The sequence below is a fragment of the Podarcis raffonei genome, chromosome 10, assembly GCF_027172205.1.
Source record: "Podarcis raffonei isolate rPodRaf1 chromosome 10, rPodRaf1.pri, whole genome shotgun sequence".
NCBI classification, from domain to species: Eukaryota; Metazoa; Chordata; class Lepidosauria; order Squamata; family Lacertidae; genus Podarcis; species Podarcis raffonei.
Window position 1 is genome coordinate 76,788,438 of NC_070611.1, and position 17,668 is coordinate 76,806,105.

Below are 17,668 nucleotides of genomic sequence, written 5' to 3' on the forward strand. Positions count from 1 at the left end.
ATTTAGCAAAACCCAATAACATATAAAAACTAACACCGAACTCCTCCGATCAATATATCAACTCAGGTATTTCCTACATCACAAAATAAATGACCAGAATAAAAATAAAATATAACCCAATGGAGATACTCTTATTATCTTAAAAAATCCCAAAAGAGAGAATATAATCGTGATACTACTTTTAGCCTTTTTGTTAGGAGAATTCACTAATTCACAGTCCTCAAATTTCAATTTTTTGCCAAGGTTTTAAAACTTTTCATTAATGAAGAGACGATAGAAAGACGAAAATCTTCTTGCCACCACTTAGGCTAATTCCAATCCGTCATTTCGAAAATAAAATGCAACAGGGGAAGAAAAGGACCAAACCATAAAATAATATATTTTCTCAGTTTTGTTATTGCCAGTTATTTTAGATTTTAATTATACTCCAATTATAATCCAGTGTAGTCTTCAAACTCTCCAGTCCCAGATTAGTCCAAGGAAGGAAGTAAAGAAGTAGCAGAAAACCATAAAATAAGTCCCACAAAAAAAAAGAAAAAGGGAAACAAACAAAAAAAATTATATCCAGAGCAGGATTCTTCTGAGGAACGATCTCAATCAGTTACCAGCCTTATCCATTCGTTAAAACCACTCTACAAAGCTTCTGCAATGGTGTTATACTCCAACGACAAGAGAAGGAAGGGGAGGGAAGGGGCAGTGGGGGGCAGTGTTTTTTTAGAAGTTAATTTTGACGCTCACCATCAACCCTTAAAACCTGTGGCATTGTTCAATTTCAAAAGTCAGATTATTATAATCTATTACAGAGCATAAAACTTCCCCTTTTATCCGTTAAAATATTCACTTCTCCAAAAACGTTGCTGGTATTTTTCCAGAGTATAGCAATGTAACAGTGGCGACGGAAGTCCTTACATCCAGTTGCGCAGTTCTTTATTAAAAGTGAAACTAAGTATTCCTTCTAATCTTGTCTCTTTCTTTCCCCCACCAACACACCGAAGATTTGCCAAAAATAACAGTCAAACGTCCCTCTGCTTCCTCTTCTGTTTCTTTTTTTATCTTATTGCTAGTTCTTAGCTATTTTCTTAGCTTAGAAGTTTTAGAGGAGAAAGCGGCAACGACCGCTACCCATTACTCACACAGCTTGCTCCCGCTCTGCTGACAGTTCTGCGTCTGTTTTCAATTGCAGATACAGCTGAACTCCACATTTAATTCTTTTTGCTCCGAAACCTTCCTTTAGCCTTGAACTTCCAAATTCTATCCCAATTAGGTCCGAATTTCTTAAGCTTGAGTGTCGGTCGCTTCCCTTGCAAGTTCAGGGCTACGCTTTCTAGAGGATAGTTAATGGCTTCCCTCTGCCTGCTTCTCTCTCCACTGTACTCTTCACCCTTACAGGGCTACCTGACGGCCAGGCGATTTGCAAATTGGCTTGCCGGGAACCAGACCCTCAATGTTCTCCACTGAGGGTATTTTGGGGGGCTACTGCGCCCTGTGGCACCCCTTTTTTCCTCAAAAAGCACGGAATCTCCCAGCCGGGAAGATTCCCACTTGCGACAGGTTCGCGCTCAACAGGAAGTCCGTGTACTTAAAGATTTTTTTAAGCTCATTATATATTGATTCCCAAAAACCCTTCACTTGCCCACAAACCCACCACATATGATATAAGTCTCCTTCTGCCTCACCACACTTCCAACACTTCCTATTTTTTATTCTATACATCTTTGCCAATTTTACCGGTGTGAGGTACCACCTATATATCATTTCCCACATATTTTCCTGTAAGGCCGTACACGCCGTAAACTTCATATTGACATTCCATAATTCACGCCATGCTATAGTCTATATTATATCCAAAATCCATGGCCCACTTAATCATGGCTTCTTTTACCTCCTCATCTTTAGTAAACCAGTCCAGTAATAAGTCATACATTTTGGACAAAAGTTTGTTGCTACCTTCTATAATATCGATTTGAAATTTTGATTTCTTTTCCTCAAATCCCAACCTTTTTTAATCCTTTTTTAGTATCTCATTAACTTGGTGGTGTTGTAACCACCCTGTCAATAGGTTCTTTATTTCTTCATACGTCTTTAACTTAATCCCCTGCTCCGTTTTCATAACAAACTCTTCATAAGTAGCTCTCTTTCCTTCCATATTAGTTTTTTTTGTAATTAATACGTCAGTTGGTGAGATCCACCAGGGGGTTTTCTTTTCTAACAAATTTTTATTTCTTACCCAAACATCATATATGGGTCCTCTAATTATAAGATTTAAGAAACCCCTGTGGACCTTTGCTTTACCATACCACAGGTACGAGTGCCACCCGTACCTGTTGTCAAATCCTTCTAAATCTAGAAGGTCCGTATTCTCTAGTTTTATCCAATCTCTTATCCATATTAAGCAAGCTGCTTCATAATAAAGAATCATGTCTGGCAAGGAAAAGCCACCTCTTTCTTTTTTGTCCACTAAGATCTTCATTTTTATTCTTGGTCTCTTTCCCTGCCAGACAAATCTTGCCAATATTTTCTGCCATTCTTTACATTGTTTCAACCCTTTGATCACTGGTACTGTTTGGAATAAGAATAGCATTCTAGGTAAGACATTCATTTTAATCACTGATATTCTCCCTAAAAAAAGAGAGTCTCAGTCTATTCCAGATATCCAAGTCTTTCTTAATTTCTCTCCATGTGGTGTCATAGTTATCTTTATATAGATTTCTGTTTTTTGCTGTCAACCATATTCCCAGATATTTGACTTTGTTAGCCGCTGTGATTCCTGTCTCTTGTTGCAGTTCTTCTGTTTCTTCTTTGCTTATGTTTTTCACTAACATTTCAGTCTTGTTCTTATTAAGTTTAAACCCCGCTACTTTGCCAAATTCTTCTATTTTTTGTAGTGCCTCTTTTAAGCTTTTCTTTGGATCTTCCAAAGTTAATACTATATCATCCGCAAACGCTTTTATTTTAAAATCTTTATGTCCAACCTTAATCCCTTTAATTTCTGGATTTTCTCTCATGGTCTTGTTGAGTACCTCTAGTACAGTTAAAAACAACAGGGGGAATAGAGGACACCCCTGTCTCGTCCCTTTTGAGATATCAAAAATCTCCGAAACATTATTATTTATAATGAGTTTGGCTGTTTGATTGTGATATATTGCTTCTACACCCTTCATAAATTCCTCTCCTATTCCCATTATTTTTAAATTCTTTTTCATAAATTGCCAGGAGACATTATCAAATGCTTTCTCCGCGTCGATAAAAATCAACACTGCTTGTTTATCAATTCTGTTTTCTAAACATTCGATAATATCTAATACCATTCTCACATTATCTTTCAGCTGTCTCCCCAGTAAAAAGCCAGCTTGATCTTTATGGATTACTTTGTTTAGAAGCCTTTTCAGTCTTTCCGCCAAAACATCTGCAAATAATTTATAATCATTATTCAGTAATGAAATGGGCCTGTAATTTCTAACCTCTAGGCCATCAGTATCTTTTTGGGGGATTAGGGTTATATAGGCTTCTTTCCACGTATTTGGGATTTTGCCTTTTTTCAAGATATTGTTCATAACCTCACATAATCCTGGTGTTATTTGATCACATAATATTTTGTAGTATTTAGCCGATATTCCGTCTGTGCCTGGAGATTTCCCAATCTTCATCTTCTTTATTGCCTTTCTGACTTCTTGTTCTGTGATTAACTGAAACAAAAAATTTTTTTTCCTTCCAGTAGCACCTTAAAGACCAACTAAGTTAGTTCTTGGTATGAGCTTTCGTGTGCATGCACACTTCTTCAGATACACTGTAACTATCTGTAACTGTGATTAACTGGTTCAGTTGTTCTCTTTCTTCTTTTGTAATTTGTTGCAATTGATGTTTTTGTAGATATTCCCCTATTCTATGATCGTCTTCTTTCTCTTTCTTATATAACTCTTTATAGTATTTCTGGAAAGCCCTTCTTATCTCTTTGGGATCGTCTATTATCTTTTCTCCCTCTCTTATTTTACATATTATATTTTGTTTTTTTCTTGCCTTTAATTGCCATGCCAGATATTTTCCTATTTTGTTAGCAGACTAGAAGTTCTTTCGTCTCTTCATTTTAATTCTCCACTCTACTTCCTGATTCACTACCATGGAAAACTGAGTTTGCAACATCTTTATATTTTGTTTTATTTTTTTCATCTTTTGGTTTAATTGTTAGCAGTCTTTCATTCTCCACAAGGTATGCTAAGATTTCCTTTTTTCTTTTCTCTCCCCCTTCTTTGATGACTGTTTTATTAAATCAAAAAGCCTCTCATAACGGCTTTGCTTGCATCCTATACTATTTCTATGGGTGTTTCTTTATTTAGGTTCCAGTTAAAATATTCTGTAATTGTTTCTTTCGCTTTATCTATTATCTTCTGATCATTAAAGAGGCTTTCATTCATTCTCCATCTAAATGATGAAGGGTCTTTTCCTCTCACCTCCAAATACACCGGATTATGGTCAGATAGAGTCCGTGGCAGGATTTCTGGTTTAAATGACCTCGGGACTAATTCTTTTGATACCCAGATGTAGTCTAATCTTCCCCAGCTTTGATTTGGACTCGAGAAAAAGGTGGGTTGTTTCATTGTGGGGTTTTTAAGTCTCCATATATCTATTAGTCCTGTAGTATCCACCAGGTCAAAGAATGACCTGGGTAGTTTACCCTCATTTGTATCTCTTTTTCTTATGGATCTATTCAAATCTGGGATGACCACACCATTAAGATCTCCCATTAATATCAGATGTTGGTCTAGGAGGTCAAGCAATATGTCTGCTAATTTCAAATAAAAGTCTGCTTTCTTATCGTTAGGAGCATAGACTCCAACTAGGTTTATACTCTCTCCTTGGAAAGTTATTTGTACTATTATCACTCTTCCTTCTTCATCTTTATAGATTAATTTTGGGTCATATTTTTCTTTTATATAGAACACAACTCCTCTTTTTTATTTTTGTCAGAGGCAATAAAATCTTTCCCCAATCTTTTATTACTTAAAATCCTCTTATGTTTTCTTGCAACATGGGTTTCTTGCAGGCAGATTATGTCAAGATTCCGTTTAATCAGCACATGTCCAATTTGATTTCTCTTATTTTTATTATTAAGTCGGTTCACATTCCATGAAAATATTTTTAAGGCCATTTTTATGTAATTACCAACCAAAATTAAGTCCTGTTTTAACCTTGGTGTTCTTTGCTGTCTGTTTCTTCCTCCTCCTCCTCCCCCTCGTCCCTCTCCTCCTCCTCCTCCTCCTCTTCTCCCTCTCCTCTCTGTTTCTCCTGTTGTTCTTCCTCTCTTCTTTTCTTTTCCACCTTCCCCAGCTCCTTTTCATATCTTCTGGCAAATTTCTCGAGGTCCTGGGGGTTAAATAGCTTAAATCTCTTATCTTATCATTGGCCACAGTGATCCATGCGACGGTCATCTCCAGGCTTGACTCCTGTAATTCGCTCTATGCGGGCTGCCCTTGAAGCTGTCCCAGAAACTCCAGCGGGTGCAGAATAATGCAGCGAGGATCCTCACGGGGTCTCTGCCATGTGAGCATATTCACCCAGTGCTTTTCAAGCTGCACTGGCTCCCGGTGGAGTACAGGGTCAGGTTCAAGGTGCTGGTTTTGACCTTTAAAGCCCTTCACGGCCTAGGACCCTTGTACCTACGGGACCGCCTCTCCCAGTATGCCCCACGGAGAGCCTCAAGGTCCATAAATAGCAACACCCTAGTGGTCCCGGGCCCTAAGGAAGTTAGATTGGCTTCAACCAGAGCCAGGGTCTTTTCAACACTGGCTCCGGCCTGGTGGAACGCTCTGCCTCATGAGACCAGGGCCCTGCAGGATCTGATTTCTTTTTTTTTTAATAAATATTTATTAAAATTTTTCATCTTAATAAAAAAAATCAAAAAAGAAAAAACAAAAAAATTAAAAACAAATAAAGTTTACAATCGTATTTTCAATAACATATTTCCCTGACTTCCCCACACCTCCCCTTCTTATATTCCAATTCAAATTGTTAGTTCAACAAGTTCTTATCCCCAATTTTTAACCTTTTTATATTTAGTTCATTTAAAAAACAAACAAACCAGTTTTAACTTATAAACATACATCAGTGCTCATTCTTAAAACCTTTTTCTAAAGTCAACCCAAATTCCCTTCCACGAATTCCCCAATTTTCATACTAATAACAAAACAAAATAAACAACAGATTATAATTGTACACCCTTTGGATTCCCAAACCCCACCACCCCCTTTCCCGGTTTCAATCCCCAACAGATGTCCATCAGTCTTTATCTACTATCAGCCTGGAGACCTCACGTCCGAGGCTCTTAATTCTCTCTCAATTCCTCTCTGCCGGTTTTTTTGATAGTCTTTAGTATTAAACACCAGATCTCGGAGAAGCTCTGTCCCCATAAGGTCCATGTTTCTTCCAGCCAGACCTCCATACTTAAAAGTGGAGCCCGAATCTTGTTTCTTACTCCTTTTAAGTCCAATTGTCCCGAAAGCTCCAACTTCCACCTTAATCAAATTTGTAATCCATAGGTCTTCAGATCTCCACATAAGGAGATCTCTCCATTCTTCAATCTCCAATTCAAACCAGATTTTCATCATCCAGTACTTATTTTCCTTTGTAACCATCATGTCAGGCCTCTGGCTCAATTTCTTATTTTCCTTTGTAACCATCATGTCAGGCCTCTGGCTCTCCTTTGTCATCTGCAAAATTACAGCTCCTCCTTCCTTTTCCTCAGAAACAACATATGTCTCCTTCTCCACACTCTCAAAACTCTCAAGTTTCTCTTTTTGTCCAGCTGCATGGGCTTCCTGAGTCAAATCCTTATCAAATTCAGTGATATTATTTACTGTTAAGTTCAGAGTTGCAACATTTGTAGCCAAAACATCCATTTGGCCTTGTAGCTTTCCCAAGAGAACAAAAACTCTGTCCAACCCAGCTTGAATTTTCCCTCCTCCAGCCATTCTTGTAATGTCCCAAATCCCCCTCTAGAGGGATTTTGGTAACTTAATATTCTTTCCAGTTCAAATCCAAAAATCAAGTTAGTTTGTATCAGTTCTTCCTTGTTTTCAACAAAATATAACCAAATTGCAACAAATATATCCAGCAGAGACAGCAGAAACAAAGTTCTCTTTTTCCTTCTTGACAGCTAATTTTAACAGCTGTCAAACTCTTCTATATCTCCTCAACAGGCTCTCTCACGGATCACTCCCGGGTCCGGGGGGGTGGCACTTCATCTCTCAAAATTAGCTCTTATCCTCCAATAAAATTATTTATGCTTATACTGCCAAATCGTGAAATTAATGTCTTTTACCCAATGAAGAAAAAGAAATTCTCTCGACCTTAGTTAACTAGTCCTTGCTTTAAATTATTTACAAGACGGGGAGGCGGACTTCCTGTTTGCACCTTCCCCGATCGTGCCAAATTCAACAAAAAAATTCCTTTACAAGTCCAATTTCCGTACTACTCACGGGTTGTTACTTTTAGAATCCAATTGTTCACAAGAAGAAGTCAGCGCTCTCCGACCATGGCATGCGGCTTCACTCCACAGGAGGAGCAGTCGACTCTCAGCACCGCGCCGCTCACCCCGTCCCCCGTTCCGAAGCCTTTAAAAAGGCTCCTTCGCAGGTCAGGGGGGTGCAAATGGTGCCCGTCGAGTCACCAGGTTCACAGGCTTCAGCGCCTGTGATTTCTGAGGGTCCCCGCGTCGCCGCAGCGGCAAGACCCAGCTCCTGCGAAGCCGATTCCCTCCGGAGCTCGGAGGGAATCCGCCATTAGCCGGTCACGCTAACCCGGAAGTCCTGCAGGATCTGATTTCTTTCCGCAGGGCCTGTAAGACAGAGTGGTTCCGCCTGGCCTTTGGCTTGGAGCCAATTTGATTCCCTCCCTCTCTTTCTTTTTTCTTTTCCTTCTCCTCCTGCGATGAGGCTACATTTTAATATTTTAATGTTTCAATATTTTAATGTTGTATTTTAATTTTGTTTTTAAGTTGTAATCATTCAACTTGTTTTTATTATTGCTTGTAAGTCGCTCTGAGCCCGGCCTTGGCTGGGGAGGGCGGGGTATAAATAAAAATTATTATTATTATTATTATTATCATTATAATAAAATGAGATCCCCTCCGGGAATTCCCACCTGTATTGAATTCCTTTTTTTAAAACTGACCCACTAGTTGTTTATTGATGTCTCTACGTCAAAGAAATCTGGCTGGAACCTCCTTGAATACAATAATTGCCTTCCCATCAATGCATAAGTTTTTATTATAATTTAATCTCAATATCTCATTCCTCATGCCCATAGAGTTGAACATAACCAGTACATCCCCCAGCAATTTCTTCCCTCTCACTCTGGCAGATTTTACCTTTATTCGAAATGCATTTGCTATTGTATAGCCTATCTCCTCTTTCCTCGTGTCCAGCCAGTTTGCTAATTCTTTAATTAATGTAGCTCTTATATTTTCGTTTATCCCCTCAGGAGTACCTCTGAATTTCAAATTCAACTGTTTCTGCCTCATTTCTAGCATTGACATATTATCCAGTGTTCTTCTTGTGTTTTACTTATGTCCTTTATTTCTCCTCTGATCCTGTCTCCTTTTTACTTTCCTTTAGATCTTTCTGAGCCCTTTTCATTGACTCTTCCAACACTTTAGATCTTACCGTTAAGTCCTTTACTTTACCTGTCAGTTCTCCCACCACCCCCTCCAGTTTCTTATCTAATGTATCCTGAACTTCTAACAATTTTTTCTCAATATATTGTTCATTTTGTTTAAACTCCTTTCTTATTTCAACCATCAACGCATCATAGTCCTTTATCTCTTTCCCATTCTTGCCATTCTCCTGTCTAGATGGTCTTCTTTCTCCTGGTGTTCCCACTCCTTTCTTCATTCTGTCACAATTGCTTAATCAGATATTTATTTACTAATGTTATTCTAATTTCCACCCCAGGGGTCGCAAATTAACGTATACTGTTTTTCAAATTTCCCAATTGCAGTTCCCCTGTTTCCCCACACAGTGGCAGCAGTTCCCGTAAATTCAATAAAAATCCTTCCTTAAGTAAAGTTACTTTCCGTTTCTTTGTTCTTCAAGTGGAATTTCCCCTTTCACGTGGCTGGAGGACCAGACGGGGAGACTGCCATAGAGTGTCAGGAAGAAAGGCACGAAAAGTAAAGAAGGGAATGAAACCTCCAAAACACGGAGAGAGCAGAAAGTGAAGGAGGGAGGGAGAGCAGATAAAAAGAGAGAAGGGGGGAAAAATAAGGGTGGGGGAAGGGGATACATGAGGGGCGATAGAGTAAGGAAAGGGAGGAAAAAAGATCAGGAAAGAAGAAGGGGGGGAGAGGGGGGAAAAACAGGAGTAAGAAGTAAAGATAAAAACAAAAGTCAAAGACTTATTCTTCGTGTTGTACTCCAAATACAAAATCTTCTTTTTCCGGTTCCTTATCAGCTTAATCCATAAATTCCCCACTCAAGACCGGTAATCAAGCATTATAAAGCGTACCGTTTATCTCCTCCCCCACATAGAGGGCGAAAAAAGCAAAGGAGAGGCTCAGATAGAACTTCAGGAGATATTCACAGCAATTCACAGCAATCCCCAAGTCTCTTCTTTCTTGCTCCTGCAAACGTACCGACTGTTACTCCAACATATACTTCTGCCCAACCTCTTTACAAACAGCAGGAAAGAAGCAGAGTTCACTGGTGTTCACTGGTGGGCATTTTAAGCTCACTCTCCGACCACTGGCACAGGACGCTTCAACCAAGACGATACAAAGAAGTTTTTCCTCCCCTTCTATGCCTGATACAAAGAAGTTTTTCCTCCCCTTCTATGCCTCTCTGTTGTATCCCCACAAATCGTTACCTCGGAACATAGTAACCAAGGATTTTCTCCGAACCTCACTTGGCGGCTGCTTTCTTACTTTCAGTCCTCTCTCAGTCTTCCGCCAGACGCCATTTTCTCCCTACCGCTGGGACGGACTCCCTTTTTTCACCCTCAGCACTCCAAATCTTGTTAATTTTCTTTTGTAAAATCCGCAGATAATAACTGCTTTACTTTTAGTCCAGATTTGTTTTCTTTGTTTGGAAGCTGGCCGCTTTCAGTCGAAGCTTGAGACTGCACAGCGTGGGGTCTGCTGCTTCCCCTCGGTGCCTGCAGCTCAATCCCGTCCCCAAGCTTCAGTTTAGGTTTAAAGCCTGTGAAACAGGAGAGAACATCCAGTCTCTGCCAGGTACTCTGCCCCCCAAGATACTCCTCTCAGGGTATGGAGGTCCATGTAGCCTTCGTAGCCCCTCTAAAGCCCCCGCACTGCTCGAGCCCCCCCTGAGGGTTGCCTCGCGCTTCTTTCCCTGATCGCAGCTCAACCGGAAGCCCCCATCCACCTCAATCTCTAAATGAATCACCTGCACAGTCCCATTGGCCTCAGGAGGTCCATACGGACGATTATGTGAGACCCAGGTCTATGTCTTATCCATTGGTCTGTGGTCTGGGTCAGTCAGAGAACTAGTGACAAGGCTTGGTGCTTGGCGTCAGCTGAATGGGTGCTCAGGGAAGCTCCTGTTCTTGGAGATGGACCTCTGTCTACATGCCTCACATTGCATGGAGAGAGCAGGAGAAGCAGAAGGAAAGCAGATGGCACATGGGAATCCCAGGCGGAAACACCCACCCCAATGGTTCTTTATAATGATGATGTGCTGCCTGATCCTGTGCTTGTCTTCTGACAGAGGACTATCCTAATCTGGCACTGACAAAGCTGGATATTCAAGGAAAATAGATAAGTGTACTTAATGGAAACTTCATCCTTGAATAGGTAATATTGATTCATTAATGGTCTGAAGTTGTGTTATTTATGGAGACATGAATTTATTCCTGATCTGTCTTAAATATCATAATTAGAGGATGTCTTGGGGTGTTAGAGGAGAGGCGGTACCTTTGGTGGGGGAAATGTCATGCACCTTCTCGGGTAATCTATCCACCATTGGTCTCCACCCTGCACTCAGCTCTCACCTGTGGCTTCCAGAAGCTGTCAGCATGCAACAGGGGCCACAATCCCAGGAATGGCTTCAACCGGCTGGCAAAACCAGGTGAGGATAGCTGATGGGTCTCAAATTCTTGGTGGGTTGGGGAATTCTGTTGCAGGTGAAGAAATACGCTGGTGGATGGAGAGGATGAGAACAACAGTGAATCCCACAGTCAAGAAGACAGATTCTGCACATCCTGCAGAGGAAAGGGAAGGGAGCCCATCGAGAAGGAAAACTCTGATCCTAATCCTTTGCTGCCTTATGACTTATCTTCAGGAGAAGAAAAGGCTATGGAGGAAAACTTACACAAATCTTGAGTGGAGTCTCTAAGATGCTTGGATAGTGCCCTGCACACCTCCTGCCAGCAACTCCTGCAGCCGAGCTGGTGCCTAACGTACTGCTCTGCTGAGAAGGGGGTCTTGTTGTCTAGGCAGCCCAGGACCCCACAACACTTTCCCCAGGCTTCCATTGCTGCTAACACAGCAGTTTCAGGCGGAGAAATGAGCTCAGACCTGTGTATCAATATCTCTCCAATGTGGAACAAGGGAAACAGAAATGCCACTTACATCATACAGCACTGTAAAAGTATTCAAAATATTTGTTTTTTGAAGAAAAGACCACCATGTATCATGTGGCCACTTGAAAGCTTATAAATGTATTGTGGCTGGGGCTTTTGTGGGCTGCAGGACCAGGAAAGCTTCTGCCACCATGATCCTTCCAGTTGGGATTCAGGCCTCATCATGCAACAGAAACTGTCCTGGTTGTGCTGCTTGATGATCTCTGATGGGCTAGAGTCTGAGGGGAAAGCTGTTTCCTGGTTCTGCTGGATCTCTCAGCGGCTTTGAAGACCTTTGACCATTGTATCCTTCTGGACCCTCTAGGGGAGCTGGGGGCACAGCTGTGCAGTGGTTCCCCTCCTTCCTCCTGGGCCATGTCCAGAAAGTGGTGTTGGGGGATGAGTGTTCTGACCCCTGGGTGCTCACTTATGGGGAGCCTCAGGGCTCTGTCCTCTCCCCCATGCTTTTTAATATCTATATGAAGCCACTGGGAGAGATCATCAGGGGTTTTGGGTTGGGTGTTCACCAGTATGTGGTTCTTCTCATTTAAATCGGAACCAGTGAAGGTGGTGAATGCCGTGTGTTGGTGCCTGGAGGTGGTTTGAGGATGGGTGGCGGCTGTGGTTGAATCCTGACAAGACAGAAGTACTGTCCCTGGAGGACAGTCAGATGTGGAGGATTCCCTGGTCCTGAATGGGGTAACTGTGGCCCTAAAGCAGGCACCCTCAACCTGCGGCCCTCCAGATGTTTTGGCCTACAACTCCCATGATCCCTTGCTAACAGGACCAGTGATCAGGGATGATGGGAATTGTAGTCCAAAACATCTGGAGGGCCGAAGGTTGGGGATGCCTGCCCTAAAGGACCAGGTGCACAGCCTGGGGGTCATTTTGGACTCACAGCTGTCCATGGAGGCACAGGTCAGTTCTGTCTGCCAGCTCCATCTGGTACACCAGATGAGACCCTCCCTGCCCTCGGACTGTCTCACCAGAGTGGTGCATGCTCTGGTTATCTCCAGTTTGGACTACTGCAATGTGCTCTACGTAGGGCTACCTTTGAAGGTGACTCAGAAACTGCAACTAATCCAGAATGGGGCAGCTAGACTAATAACTCGGAGAAGCCGCCGAGACCACATATCACTGGTCCTAAAGGATCTTCCCTGGCTCCTAGGGCATTTCCAGTCATAATTCACACTGTTGGTGCTGACCTTTAAAGTGACATAGTTGCATTTTTCAGGCATAGAATAGTATTGATCTAATGTAGACAGATCATTCCTGGTTTATTGCTTCAAGAAGGTTCTACTCTGTGTGATTCAAAGCTGGAGTTTTCTCTACCTGGAACATTTTAGCTGATAAGGGAGTTTCCTTTCTGCTGAGAGCAGGTGGTGGGATCAGTTGTTATGAGACTATGCTGAACCTTCCTTGATTTTGGTTTAAACTGGAGTGAGCCAGGCTTGTTATCCCATCCCAATGTTACTCTGACACTGAATTGTTTATAAATTGCAGTATTGAAAGGCGCCTGGTCCCACTTCCTATTCTGCTATTTCAATACTCTGCTTGTGTGCGTCTTACTTGAGTGCTAGATTCAGGCAGCTAGCCGTATTGGTCTGACGCAGTCAAAATTAATAAAAAAAGAATTTCAGAAATAGACTTGAAAGAGAAGTTGCTGAATTACAACTTATTAATAAACTGAAAACTCTGGAGAGACCTGGTCTTAATAGAGATATTGGATTCTTGTCTCATTACACATACTAAAGCTAGTTAGTATGCATACTATCCCATGCTTTTTCCTGTAGGACTAATTGCAGTCATTAACAGTCGTCAACAGCTTTACCATACCCATCTCCTACTACGCTTTTGAGAAAACCCCCACCCCACCCTCCCACTATACATAAGGGTCTGGTGACTTCTCTTTCAGTGTATCTGAAGAAGTTTGCATGCACACCAAAGGTTATACCCAGGACAATCTTAGTTGGTCTCTAAGGAGCTACTGGACAATTCTTTTTATTTACTTGAGTGCTGCTTTGGTATGCCAAGTTAGGTTTTTATTTAAGTTAGGTCTTTGCTATGTTTTGGATCCTGTTATGCTTGTTTGCATTCAGTAATGAATTTATTTGCTGAATAACATTTTTGCTGCCTCTGAGGGTTTTTTACTACTCAAAAATTTTACGTCAAACTTGCTCTTGAGGTCATTATGGAGGAGCAAGATCTGTAACCTAAAGCCCTCAACAGCCTCTGCCCTGAAGGACCGTCTCCACCCCCATGGTTTAGTCTGGACACTGAGGTCCTCTTCTGAGGGTCTTCTGCTGGTTCCTTCCCGGCGAGAAGCGAGGGTACATGGAATTAGGCAGAGGGTAAGGAAATGGGCAACATTCTGACATTTAGAAGACAGCTGAAGGCAGCCCTGTATCAGGAGGATTTTAATGTTTAATGTTTCCTCTCCTCTCCAGGGGAACAATGGTTGGACTGGGCAGAAGCGCTGCGTCTGCACAGGGCAGGGGCTTATGGGGCAGTAAGAGGATGGAGTTTGCAGGAAGGAATGGGAGGGGGGACACGACCCCCCACTTTCCAGTGATCCCTCTGGTTGCCTTGAAGGGGTGGCCGATAATTGGGTGGGAGGGAGAAGCCAAGACAATCCCCACCGGCGCCAAGATGGAGACGTGTCCCCAAAGACTGGTCTACCTAGCTCTACCTAGCTCTCCCCCCCCGGATTGCTGCCCTTCCCTGCCCCAGGGATGTTCCCGCTCCCCACTTCCTCGATTCCCTCCCTCTGTCCCAGAGTCTCCCCTGCACCCAGAGGCCCCGCACCCCTTGGCGCGGCTCACCGCTCGCCCTGCGCCTCCATCTCTCCGTCCAGAAGGGCCCCCCAAGACGAGCAGGGGAGGGACGGGGGTTCTCTATCCAGGCGTCCCTCACTCCCATTAACCCTTTCATGGCCCACCTCTCTCCGCACGGAACCCACAGCGCCCCAGGGATGCCTGCGCGGGGGAAATGGGGCGAGGGCGCTTCGCTGGGATCCCCTGAATGGGTGGTGAATGGCCCCCCCGCCAAGGCACCCAAGGGGCCAAGGAAAGCCCCCTTCGCAGCACGCACGCAGGGATCCAGGCCCCACGGAAGGCGCTTTGGGGAGCTGGAGGGGTCTCTGGATCCTTTTCTCCCCTCCCCCCGCGACCCCTTTACCTCTTTGTCCTCGCTCCCGATTCTCCTTTCCTTTCCTGCAACAACCACGGAGGGGGGGGGTCCTGCCGCCCCTCCTTCCCTTTCCAAAAGCGCGCGCCCCTAGAGCTATGGAGCAGAGCAGCAATCCGGCGTAGAAGCTCCACTTGCGGACGAAGCAAGCAGTTTGAGAGGGGGGGCTCTCTCCCCTCATTCCAGAAACAGAAGCCGGATTGCGGGGAGGAGGAGCAGAAGGAAAAGGTGCAACATACCGGGGGGGGTGTTTGAGGGTTTGGGGGCGGCGTGAAAGCAGGTTGTGACGGGAAGCGAGGGAAAGAATTGTTTTTCCCCTCCCCTCTTACTAGGAGAGCGCGGGAGGGGCTGATCCAGGCAATCCAGCTGCAAAGTGGGGTCCCCCCCTACAATGTTTACATTGCAAAATCCTTCCCTCCCCCCCACCCACGCCATGATCTTAGATCCATTCCATGTTTTTGGTATTTGTGCACATTGAGCAGCGGGTTGGCTGTGTTACGGGGAAAATAGGGCTTGGGCTTTTGCACACACACACACCCCAACACAATTCTTCCCTTGTGTCTCCCTCAGAGGCGACACAATAAGGCCAGGAAGAAAGCAAGGCAGCTGTTGATCTGTTTGCGCGCAGAGCCCCCCCCCATGCGAGGAGTGAAGCAGCCCAGAACTAAAGCGCGTTGCAATTTGCACACCCTCAAATAATCGCCCCCCCCGTCACAGAGAGAGCACCCCAAAAACATCCCCGGTTGCGCCACAAAGTGAGTTGTACATGGAAATCAGCTCAGACTCCATGTTTTGGCAACATGACAAGTCTGTCTGTCAGCCGGGATGCCTGAGGATTCCTGCTCCCTGCCTTTTCCTGGCCAGCCTGAGAGATCACTGGAAAGGGCGGATTTCTTGACTCCAGAATCCATCATCGCAGACCCGTTTCATTCAGGCCTAGAGACCTGCTCTTTGGCCCAGTCTGCTTGGATCATGTGGATCATCAATGGGTCATATGGATCATCACTGGATCATCCATGATGTCATACCCATCTCACGGAGGGGGGGGGGCTCAGGAAGAATCTCCTGCCGCGTGACTGGGGGAGTCTGGAGGCTGACGGGGGTCAGACAGGGCTGCTGTTTTGCTCTCCTTACTATTTCAGCTCAGGTTTTACTGAAATGGGTGTTTTGATCTTTTTGCGGAAATGTTTTCGTCGGGCTGAGACCATTTAGGGCTTTCAAGGTCAGCACCAACACTTTGAATGGTGATCAGAAACGGATCTAGAGCCAGTGAGGATTTCTTAGGACCCGTGTTCAGGGGCCAGCTGTTCAGCTGCTGTCCAAAACTGAATGTATCCCTTGCCGGAAGTAATCCATAAGCCTCTCGTCCTCCGTCTTCTCGGGATGCCATTGCAGCGCGATGCTCCTGCTCTCGGGAGAGGGAGAGGCGTGAGTTGGGTGCGCTCGGCTTGCCAAGGGTTAAATGGAAACGAGCTAGATTCCTAGAGAGGAAAGTAAGACGGGGGGGGGGGGCAGGGTCCTCCAGAGCGAAAGCCCAATCCCTCCCTTTCCTGCAAGAAGTCGAGGTTGTCCGCAGATGGAAACATTCAGACATGAAATATACCCTGGTCCCTAAAACCTCACTGGTGCAAGGAAGGAAGGAAGGAAGGAAGGAAGGAAGGAAGGAAGGAAGGCAGGAAGGCAGGCAGAGAAGAGAAAGCGCTTCCTCTAGCAGGGCAGAATAAAACCTGTGGAACTCCCTCCCACAAGAGGCAGAGGCCACCAATAAAGGTGCTTTAAAAGAGGAGGAGGCCAATCTGTGGTGGAGGAGGAGGAGGACAGGGTGATGGGTGGCTCCTCTGCTCTGTCTCCCCTCTAGGAGGGAGCCCTCTGGCCTGATCCTGCAGGGCTCATTTTCTCCTCCAGTGCTTAGTGTTGGAATGCAGCCAAGGAATTGGGGGCAAATGGCAGCCCCCCAGCTGTGCTGGGCGATCTCCAGTCCTTGGATCAGCATGAAACTGCAAGCTGAGCTTCAGAAGCTGGGCATGCACACTCAGCAGAGTAAAGGCACAAGAGAAGTGGCTGGAGAGGCATATGTGAGCAGATTTACAAGCAGTTTATTCAGCACACATCAGGACCAAGGAATCATCTCTGCTCTCCCTCATGTCCAAAGCAAGACAGCACCCCACCCGAGGCACCACTTTAGCTAATGAGGCCTCCTGCTGCTGCCACACCGCCGGAGCACGATTTCTGTTCTCATCCTGAAGCAAAGTTCTTAACACGAAGTACTATTTCTGGGTTAGCAGAGTCTGTAACCTGAAGCGTCTGTAACGCAAGGTACCACTGTACTCTCATAGAAAGGCGAGTCCTACTTTATTTGCTTTTGAGTGCACACAGATGCACCCGTCTTGCATGCTTGAGTAAAGCAACTCCAGGGCAGGAGGAGAGTAGGGGCCACGTGTAGAGCAAGTCCCACACTGAGGTCAAAAACACACAGAGAAGCAGCAGGACTTCTTCGGTAATAATTTACTGAGCTTTCAAAGCATACAGTTCTCACTGGGTCCCCAGTGAGGCACAAAACTTAGCTCCTGAGAGGAAATCCAGTTTCAGCCGTAAAAAAATAGAGCACACAGGATATCTAAGTCAGGCACACAAACCGGCAGAAGGGAGCAAGGGAGGAAAGAGGCTGGAAGGAGACAGGGCAATGGATGTGTGTCTTTCGCTTCCTGTCTTCTGGGAGGGAAGTCAGCAACTCGGCATATTCAGGGGCTTCACAAAGCAAAGCTTTCTGCCGGCTGCTTCCAGGCAAATGGGCATCCCAGAAACACACACTGTGATCTGTGGTGTGTTGCCATATCAGTTGTTTTTGAAAGGTTATCACGATGTGGTCTAGAAACCAGTTTGGAACAATATATCGCCCAGCTTTAATCCTCAC

At 44.4% G+C, this 17,668-nt stretch overlaps 1 pseudogene; it reads right to left on the reverse strand.

Moving 5' to 3' along the window:
• LOC128421753 (zinc finger protein ZFP2-like) overlaps window positions 1-17,668 on the reverse strand; it is a 461,814-nt pseudogene that overhangs the window by 301,543 nt on the left and 142,603 nt on the right.